We start from the raw sequence: 10,467 nt of genomic DNA, 5'->3' as shown, positions 1-10,467 counted from the left end.
AGGTCCTGCTAGTCAACGGAATTGCTCTGGGAAGGACTTGTTTGCTTGCTCCTTAGCAGTTTCCCCGGGGCCCTGTGTGCTCCGCGCTTTTTGTTTTATTCCGGGGACCGCGTGTATACAGTTTAATGCTGTAACCGGTGGCGCTGCAGGCCTGCAGAGCGTCTGGGATTGAGTGGGGTACTTTTTTTTTTTTTTTTCTGGAGCTGCCTATAGTGTTGTGCAGAAGATCATGTCTGTGCCCCTTGGTGCTGTCAGCCCTGACAGATCCCAGATGGAACCGCTACTGTACGTGAGATTGGGTTTCCCAGCCGAAAATCTCTCGCTGCCTCCCTGCCTTAACGTCTTCCCCCAAATCTTCACCAGATACCCCGAGTCACTCGGGCTGCAAACAACAACAACAGAAGCCGAGCGGCAGAGGACTGCCCAGCCCGCCTGCCCGCATCCTTCACGGGAGTTTTCAGCTCCGGCTCTTCGCTGCCAGGCCAAGACCTTTTGCTGTTGCTGCTGCTGCTGCTGCTGCTCCTGTTTGATTTCTCTGGGATTGGAGGCAGGCAGGTTTTCTTCACCTCCAGAAAGAACGTATCCCTGCTAAAAAAAAATAAATAATAATAATAATAATAATAAAAAAATAAAACATACTTAAAAAACAAACAAACAAACAAACAAAAATCAACATTGGAAAGAAAGTGGAAACACGGTTAAGGTAAGCAAACTCAGCAACTGTCGATTGTATAGAATGAAAAACTCTTTGAGCCCCGAATGCTCATTGCATGCTCCTGCTCTATTTGTACGTCGAAAGCGAAGTGCAATCGCTATGCCTAGCAATTAGCCGCCGGAATCTCGAGACTGCCTCATTTGTCATCCGATCGCCGGCTCCAGCTGCCGGGATGCTGCTTCCTTCCCTGCTTCTGTTCCGAAAGAAATATCTGCGAGCATAAAGCGTCGGTGCGGGGCGTTTTGTGTCTCCCGTAGGACAGATGCGGGCAGGGCTGCTCGGGTCCAAGCTGAGGGAGGGATCCCTTCCTCGCACCTCTGCTGCCTTTCGCCCTTTAACTTAACCGGTGTAAGCGGACGGACGCTGGGCTTGGTGACAGGCTAGGGTCTGTATATTTTGCGAGAAATGAAACCTCATCAGAAAGAATTAAGTGGGCTGTATCGTCCTCCAGGTAGCTTTTCTGAACTCTCTTGAGATTTTTTTTTTATTATAATTCCGCTTGGACTAGCAACGTATTCCTACCAGATTAAAAAAACATGAAGAAAGCAAGTAACAAAGATGCAACAGCATCAGGCTGTCTTGTCTATTCTAAGAAAAATATTGTTTCAGCATCCAAGCAGAAACATTTGTGGCCTTCAGAAGGCCTACTAGCCTAGCTATGATGTGGATTCTTCGGTTTTTAAACAGGATCTTAGCTTTATAATTATTAAGCAATAGGATTTCCTTGAAATAGCTAAGGTGGTGCAGGTCAGCAAGTCTAAAACTATCCAAACCCCGAATTCCTCTTGCCTCTGAATGTATTTTGTAAGATGGTCTTCCAATGCCTGGGCGCCTCTGAACTGGCTCGCTTGGCTTTACTACGGAAGAGAAGGCTTTTCTTTAGGAGATCTGCAGAGGAAAAACTCGCCACCAGTTTTATTGCATTTTGGAAACGCGAGCAATGTCAGCTTTCCGGGGAACCCAGGGAAGCAAAAAGCGGTGGTCTATCAAAGGAGCGAGTGACCCAAAAGAAAGACCCATTCCATCTGCTGAAAATCCTGTAGGTCGTTCATTCTCCTTATCTCAGGCCCGACTTTTCTTTATTTTATATTAAGCAAAACGTGCACGACATAATCGAATGGCTAGAGTTTACTGTTTCCTTTTAGGAAAGCCCTGTCCTCTGTTGCAGAAAGCAAAAAAAAAAAAAAGGCAGACTGTAAGACTTAAGCTTTTACAAAGCATCCATATTATAAACAAGCACAGAGATCCCAAACCCAGATGTTTTCAACCTGCTTCTAACCAAATTGTCCAAATGTTCTGGGGCAGAGTGCTTGAGAAAGGATTAGATGTGATGGCCGAGAACACTGTAGTGGCTTGACAACTTTCGATCGGGCTTATTTGTTCAATTCTAGTTCATTTTTACACACACACACACACACACACACACACACACACTCAAAAATTACTTAATGATCCCCTTGACAGATCCGTGAGCAACACAGGGATAGCCTCGCATAAAATTGCAACACCTCTAAAGCTGGCAATTAAGCGTGCCAGACGAAAAGAGTTGGTAAAAGTTTCAGCAAACGTAGGTGCAATCTTTTCCAAGGTAGTCTGAAAACCTTCTCCTACGTGCGCTAAATTCCACCCCCAGCACTAGCACAGATGCCGGGTATCAGGAGCTTTCTGCGCGGGCCAGGGAATCCCCGCAGGGAGCAGTCGGTGGCGGTGACTGCATCAGTGCTAGGGACCTCCCAAGCGGCTGTGGCCTGAGTGTCACAGGCAGGGATTCTGCACAGTGTCAATTTTTTTTCTTTGTTTTGTTCTGTTTTCATAAATTTTCAGGCTTCAGGGAGCGATCAGTTCGGTTCTTAAATGTTTTGTAGACATGAGCAGCAGGTAGGATCTATTCCAAGATTTTTATTATTATTTTTATTTTATTATATATATATATATATAGATAGATATATAGATATATTAGAAAATAAAATCAGAGGGCATCTTGCCGCCTTTCAAAGACTGGAAGGTTGACAAACTTTTCCAACGCCCAGGATTTCATTTTCCAGTGATTTCTTCCCTAGACAAAACTTTTTTTTGTACAACAGAACACTTAAAAGATTCGGTGAATTCACCTACACATCCAAGTGGTCTGAACTAGGAACTGCAATTTGGCCATTTTTACAATGTGATTAACAAAAGCTTTATTTTACTGCAGCATGTCATTTTCCACAGGTAACAAACCCATCGCAAAGCTTTTCAAAATATGAAAGAAACAATTATGAAACATCTTATACTGTGTGCAAATATATTTTTCCCATCACTGCCCTGGAAGTAAATTTACACATACACCAGCACGCAAAGAGAGAAAGAGTAAAAGAGATTACAGTTTAGAATCGGGAAAAGAATATATTAATTTCTTACAAGAAAATACACAATTCTCTATGGGAACTGATAATAAACTACTCTTTGTATGTGTTCTTATGTATGTGGAGGGAGAAAGAGAGAGAGATGTGTTTTTATTTATAGTCATGTTACAAAGCGTTAATAGAAAACGCTTAACTAAAAATAATATACAATACCGGGTGAGAATAGTTGGCTTATTGGGGCTGAGTGAACCCGATATACCTTTAGAATCACCATGAATTCTCCTAGCAGACACTGCCGTTTTCAATGTGTTTATAATCATTTTCTTTTTAATATTTGGTTGCCATATTTTTAGTTTACGTAAGGCAGATTTATAGCGACTGAGACTATATATATATTACAGATCTTAACTATATCTGTAGGTCTCATTATACATATTATACATAGATTAAGCTATGAAGAAGGCAACAGGAGTCCGACTGCGTCTCACATGAAGCCTAAAATGTGAGCTACCTGCAGCAAATGGACATGAAATCAGCAGCTGTGGGCAGATGACTTGTGCACATCTTCAGGTTCGGGTACAGATATATTCTAGACTTTCAGATTTCTCCTTCTCTCTTTCTTTCTCTCCCTGTGTTCATATACTTACTGTGTTTTATGTATTTTGTTTATGTTTATGGTAATGTGTGGCTTTAACAATGTTGATGTTTTCGTTGTTATCCCCCTTCGGACTATCCTGCATAAGACGGAATATAAATGTTTGCACAAACACAGGGCTTAAGAAAAAAAATCTTAAAGTCTAGAACCTATGGGGAGGGAGTTTGGAAATTCCAAACCTAAATGCTTTCACTTATTTTCAAACTGAGACATGATACTAAAGCATTTAGGATGGACACCCTGGCTCCCTCTATTAGCTTTAATAGTCCTGTTATTTTTACTAAGCGGACAGAACTGACTCTAGGTGACCTCTGGCCCATTTAAAACCATTCCGTATCATAGCATTCGGGAAAATGCATAAGCGCAAAGACTGTCCTGCAAATCTTGTGATCTATTGCACCAGAAGCCCTTATTCCTTGAGACCACTTCGCGTGTAATCCATTCCTATAATGGCAACCCCCTGCCCATCGGCAAATTATTCAAGACATGGAAACAGCTACAGAAATCAATCGATTGCTGAAGCACCTCTCCATTCAGTATTCATGATATCCTTTTCTCTTTGGGAGAACAGTTTCAGAAATCACCGTCCAGCATTTAGATGACTTCGCTGTGAATGATTCGGCATTTCTAGAAGAAAAAAAACATCCCTAAATTCAAGGTGTAATATGTGTTCTACCGGATCGGCAGACAAAATCCAACAGATGGATTGAAACTTGGGCAGAAAAAGCATTTTCTTTGTTTGCCCGGATCATTTGTTCCATCTCTCTAGCAGTATCGAGTCTTAAAGTTTTAACAAATTTGATATGAGAATTAAACTGAACTTCTGAATGGACTGCCCACCAAAAATATTAATGATATAAACGTGCAATATACATCATCAGTTCCGGTTGACAAGTTTAAATACGTTTTTACTAGTTATCCCCAAAATATTTAACTTATAGTAATCCACATTTCACATACACTTTAAGCCTTTGTTTAAGATATTAGCATATCGGTTGCCTATTGTATTCTCCAGCTGACAGGCTTTGTTTACATAATGCCTTCGAAAACAATAATTAATGCATTTTTGCTTAATTTGGGGTTTTCCATTTCTGGAAAAATGTTTTCAAAGAAAAACCATTTTTTTTTTTTCTTGAAGAAGCATTCACATTGATCATCTGATTGCAAGTATGCAGAAGAAAGCGTTGTATTACTTGACAGAGTAATACCGGGCGCTCAGAAACATTTATTAAATAAAAACAGTTACAAGCAAAAATCGAGAATGCAACGTGAATGGCCTCCCAACTATGTGTTAAGTAGAATTTTTTTGAACTCTGCGTTTTCTTCTCAGAAGAAAAAGGTCTAACTCCTTTTTATGTCCGGTTATTACATTCCTAAATCTAAAGAGATACCAATCCAAAAGGAAAGGTGACATGGTCTTTGGAAAACAAATATGCTTAATCGCAGCCTCGTTTTATGGTCCCAAGCGAGATCTACCTGAGAAGTATTCAGAACTCTAGCATTTATGAAAAAAAAAAAATGAAATGACATGACATGAAGGGTTCTTGTAAACAGAAGGTTCTCATCACTGTTTGTTGGGTGGACTGATTGTCACTTTGGGCAGGTTTGCAAGGGCAATGCTTTGCCTAATGATAAAGTTAAAGCATTTTTCCCACACAGATCATTTTTGTGGAACAAGGAAGGATAGCTTGGTAAAGCTAATGCCGCCTATCTTCCTATAGTTTCCCCCGTCCCACCTTCGATCTCTGCATTTCAGGACATCACTCGCGCGCGATGGAAGGAATGGCAGAATCCAATAAGAGAGGACACGTACAAGAAAGTTTGACGTCCTATTCATCTTATAAAGCATGTACTTTGCGTGGCTAAAATAAACCCATAAAATCAGTTTTCCGAGATACCTCGATATCGCGCTGGTTATACAACTGCATGTCCAAAACGTTGTGTCATTTCAGAATACACATTTTAAAAAAACAGAGACTCATATAAAGTCACGTTATCTAAAAGAAAATCATGAATACTAATCACATTCAGTGGTAGATCGGACCTTGTCAGTCTCTGTTTTATGGGGTACCATGTCATTTTAATATCCAGGGTCATGATGCTGATAAGAGCCTAATTAGGATTAAGTAGGAGGGCTCACGAGATGCTGGTAGCCTTCCCTGCAGTCTAAAGTTATTCTAATGTTAAATGTGTAATGCTTCTGAGGGCATGGGGGGATTTCAGATACTGTTTTAGAGGGGCTTTGTTAAAAATGACAGAAAGGGAAAAAGGGGGAGGCGGGAGATGTCAGATGCTCTTGCACTGCGTTTCTTTCCTCTTTTATTCACCTCCAGTTGAGTAATTTATTGTTTGCCGGCGCTTTTAACGTGTTCTGCAGATACACAAATACCACAGCGAAATGTGTTCCAAACTATTATATTTATGAAATCCTAATCATCCATAAATGTATTCTTCTTCTTTTTTTTAACCCGGGAAAATGAAACACTGGAGATTAAAATCGTATCGATGTTAAATTAAACAAAAATGCTGGATTAACACTACGCTTTGCATCTATCTTTTGAAAGCAGACATAAAAGAACACACTATTTTCTATGTTAAAAGGAGTTTATATTATAGGGGGAAAAAAAAGCAAAGTTGAATGATTTGTTTGTTTTTTTAAAAATTATATCTGCAGGTACTCTCGCAAAACACACACAAGTATAATTAATCAACTGTGGGACATCTTGAATAATTGGTGTTCCCCTCCTTCCGTGAGGCTATTACTTCCATTATTTATAAAACAGAAATATAACAATTTAGTAGTTGTTAAACAAATATTCCAGGCACGTTATAAAAATTGAAAGATAAAAATCACGCATTGCTTTATTCCGGAAGAAAAAGTAAAAACAAGGAAAGGACGGAAGAGTATAAAAGCATATGGCTTCTATATTGTCGTGAACGAACAAAAAAAAAAACAACATTTTGAATTATGTGCCCGGTTTCTTTCCTGATCCTATTCTGCATGAAATAGCCCATTGTTTCCGGCTTCTTGGGATCCTGCACAGTCATTTAATGCACTGGGGCGCCATCCTGTGTCTTCTAAGGAACGGAGTGAACGGCTTCCTACACAGAGCAGTGAAATATTAATTTACAGTTATTTCACTACAGAACTTTCTTCTTCAGGACCCAAACGATGGATTTTGACTGAAAATGGATTTGCTGCTTGGGATATTATTTCCTGCAGGAGACGACATTTTAATTAAAAAAAAAAAAAAGTATCATTATAATAAAATATCGACAGAAATACAAAGCCCAAGCTTCCTAATAGGGCTCTTTTATCAAAGGATAGCGTTTAGCACAGGATTTTTAACAAAAGTGGAACAGGGCCATGGTGGATAGATCTCCGGCCTTTTGCCTTGATTTTAATATTTACAGTACAATCAAGATGGGCAATCAGTCATATATAAATTATGTGTAATAATGGTAGCGTAGGCGCTAGCGAGATTTATGAAGGGAAACGACTGTAGGGGGATTGTTAAAAGCGCTGAAATTTAGCGCCTCTGACAGCAGATCACAGTCTTTGACAGACATCCGGTTTTAAATCAGTAAAACGTATGAAGAGAAAGAAAACATTACTCCATTTTTGTATTTTATAGAATTATAAATCATCAATCTGTTTATGATTCATTCTAATTTTTTTTTATTCTAAACCGCTTCGATTAGCAATTTAGGCGTGTAATGCATCATAGGAGTCATTCCTAAACGAACACATTATTTTTCCACGATTTAAAATCTTCATGTTTTAACGTTTGCTTTTGCTTTCTGTCCAATGTCTTAATCAGGCTCCACGGCTACATTTCAGATGTGCAACTAAGGTCATTTTTACCAAATTATACGTACATTTCTTTGAAAAAAGCTTCACCAGATAAATTAAACCACGACGGGGAGGGGAGGATAAATATTTTCGATCCCTGTACATTGTACATTTCTCAGAACAGAACATACTGGTTCCGACCAAATTGTCCTTGCAGCCCAGAATCCTGTCTGACCAATCCTGGTCATTAGGAAGTCCCGCAGAGATTCCGAAGAGTTGATCCATTTTTTTGGATGCTCACTAGGGATCAACGATACCTGTCCCTAATCTACCTGGCTAATAATGGTTTCTAGTCTTTTCTTCCAGAACTTATTGTCCAACACGCTTTAAAACCCAGACAACCTCAGGGGCAAAAAAGCAAACGAATTACCACATAACATATAACTTTTAAACGCTCTAGTAGCACCACAGAATTACATGAACTGCACATTTCAATACCAGAGGACTCGTGAAATCAAACCAGAGCGTCTAATACTCACTAAAACTGTTATCTTTATTTGTACAAAGCACACCACCGTTCATCTTGAAACTCTGGTATAACACATTTCTTGAGGGCATCTTTTCCTACGGACACAAAGATGGAAGCACGTCTAAACTTCCGGAGTGACAAGTCCTCCTGGTGAATTGGAAGGGCTCAAAGACTCTTAAATGAAACTGGAGATTTTAATTGCCACATCCCCTTAAAAATACGGGCTTCATATCTGGTTTTGGCAAATAATTATATTATATATTATATTTGCCGAATAGTATAATCCACTTACGAAGTTATGGATAGCGCCAGATGTATGTAAGTGCGTTCAGCCTGCATGTGTCGTCTTTGGTCTGTGCTTGTGACATATCCTGGGGAAGCTATCGTTGACGTAGGGTTTGCTCCATAGGGAAAAGGCCTCCTAATTAATTGACTCCATAGAGATTTCAGGTAGCATTTCTGACTCGTTAGCCCTGGCGTCACTGCCATAGCCCAGGCGCTAGGACTAACGCAAGAAAGAAAAGATCTTCCAGAAAAGGTCTGGAACAGTGTTTACAGCCGCGCCCTGCTTTCAATATTAAAATCAAGGCGCGCCAGCAGGCAGGCTTCCTCCGCAGATTTACCCAAGACGTTTGTCCCTGCCTAACCCTGACCGTTGCCCATTGCCTCAGAAAAGCAGAGGCAAACTTCCTTGCAAAACTTCTACGCATGGGAAAGGGTTTTTGTTAAAATTCTTTTTCAACGTTTGAGGTTTACACAACAAAAGTATCCACTTGGGACATGTTTGTAGACTTTTGCCAGTTGTACAACCTGGTGAGGAAACCCCATCCTTGCATTTAGCCTCTCACTTAGGCCGCATATAATTTGTGCTGCTTCTGCAGTAAATTTGTCTGTGGTAAATGTAAGAATGATTAAACGCTAAAATTGTACAGATTCTGATTTTAGGAATCCTTAAATCTTCTTAAGTAGCTGGATAATTCTACGGAGCGAGTATTAGACGCCAGGAATTGCAATAAGCTTCCAATCCAGTTTTCTGATCAGTGACCTATACTTTTTATTTTACATATGGGCTAACATGGGCACTTATATCTGTTACTGCAACCTGTGTAGAAACTATTTATTTTGCCTTCTTCATGTTTTTGACAGTTTTGAGTATTTCTCACTCATTCTTTGTCTTTTTCTATTGTTGTTGTTTGTTTTTTTTTGTTTAGTTTACTGCACAGTTTTCTTTGTTTCAGCTCAATCAGAGCCTTCCTCCCTTGGTTTAGGGCACTATGAGCTTTCATTCCTAACTACACAGGGATTTTTTTTCCCCTCTATTAAATAACTCCCCCCAATTGAACTGACTCAGCCATCACAGTCCTGGGCTGTGGGTCATACTGCAGTGCTCTACCCAGAACCCTGCAATCCTGGACACTAGGTGTCACCCTTGTGCTAGGAATGGGACGCCCTCTCCCCTAGGGGCTGTGAAGTGCTGCCTTTGCAGCATCCCTAGCCAAGACCCACCCCGGGGAACAGGCCAGCTGACCCAGGAACTGAACCTAGGTCCTCCCCATGGCAGTTTTCAGCCTTGGGCCTGGCCATTTATTGCTGGTAATCTGACTATTAACTTTTTCAAATGGGGCTCATTTCATCCCACATTAGTGCTGGCTCTTAGCCATGCTCATTTTGCACCTGGGCTAGAATTGCCTGATGCATCATTAAATGGTAAATACATCCAGAGCTAAATTACTACAGCACAGGGCATTTTCAGGCTAGCTCAAGCCCGATTAAGGGACTCATTTAGAAAATGTTAAGGCAGTCGGAGCTTAGTCCAGCCATTAAGACTGGGGGTTTGTTTATAAAGCTATGCTAAATGCTTTAGTGATGAATATATCTCCATATTAGCCACACGGCACTGTTTGCCCACCAGAATTCTGTGATGTCATTTCCACATAGATTTGAAGGTGCATAAAATTTAATGATATAAAAATGAACTGGAGTGGGGGCAGGCAAATCTCCCCAGGTAATTCAATGAGATTTATAAAAGAAAATGGCTTCCTGCTTAGTGGACTTTTGCACTCCAGATTTACTGCTTCAGGAAAGCAGAAGCAAATTTGGTTGCACTCAGGGGCACTGGAAGGCATTTTTAATGGGGTGGGGGCAAACAAATCAAGCTCCACTGCTACCCCCCGTTTGCTGATTGCTATATGAGGCAAAAAGTTGGTGAAGCCATGGCCTCATTGACTCACCCCATTCCATTTCTTCTGGTTGCATTGCTGTTAAATCAATTCCTGAACTATGATCATTTTTTTTCTTTTCAAAGTTTGAAGGTTTCCTTTCAAAATGGTCCACTTCAGGATCCTTTTATTGTGGTCCTAAATGCCAGCCTTCTTTGGTGGCATTTTCTCCTCTCTCTGCTCCCCCTTAGGGCTGAGTCTATTTATAGCA

At 40.4% G+C, this 10,467-nt stretch overlaps 1 long non-coding RNA gene across 1 annotated transcript in view; it reads left to right on the top strand.

Annotated features, from left to right (window-relative positions):
• The first annotated feature begins 276 nt into the window (after positions 1-276).
• LOC115080014 overlaps positions 277-10,467 on the top strand; it is a 69,575-nt gene continuing 59,384 nt past the window's right edge. The window contains exon 1 of the long non-coding RNA XR_003853484.1: positions 277-703. This is a non-coding gene — a long non-coding RNA (uncharacterized LOC115080014). The remainder of the gene's footprint in view (positions 704-10,467) is intronic.

This window comes from Rhinatrema bivittatum, chromosome 1 (assembly GCF_901001135.1).
Source record: "Rhinatrema bivittatum chromosome 1, aRhiBiv1.1, whole genome shotgun sequence".
NCBI classification, from domain to species: domain Eukaryota; kingdom Metazoa; phylum Chordata; class Amphibia; order Gymnophiona; family Rhinatrematidae; genus Rhinatrema; species Rhinatrema bivittatum.
The sequence above is the reverse complement of the archived record's forward strand: the minus strand, read 5'-3'. Positions and strand labels throughout refer to the sequence as shown.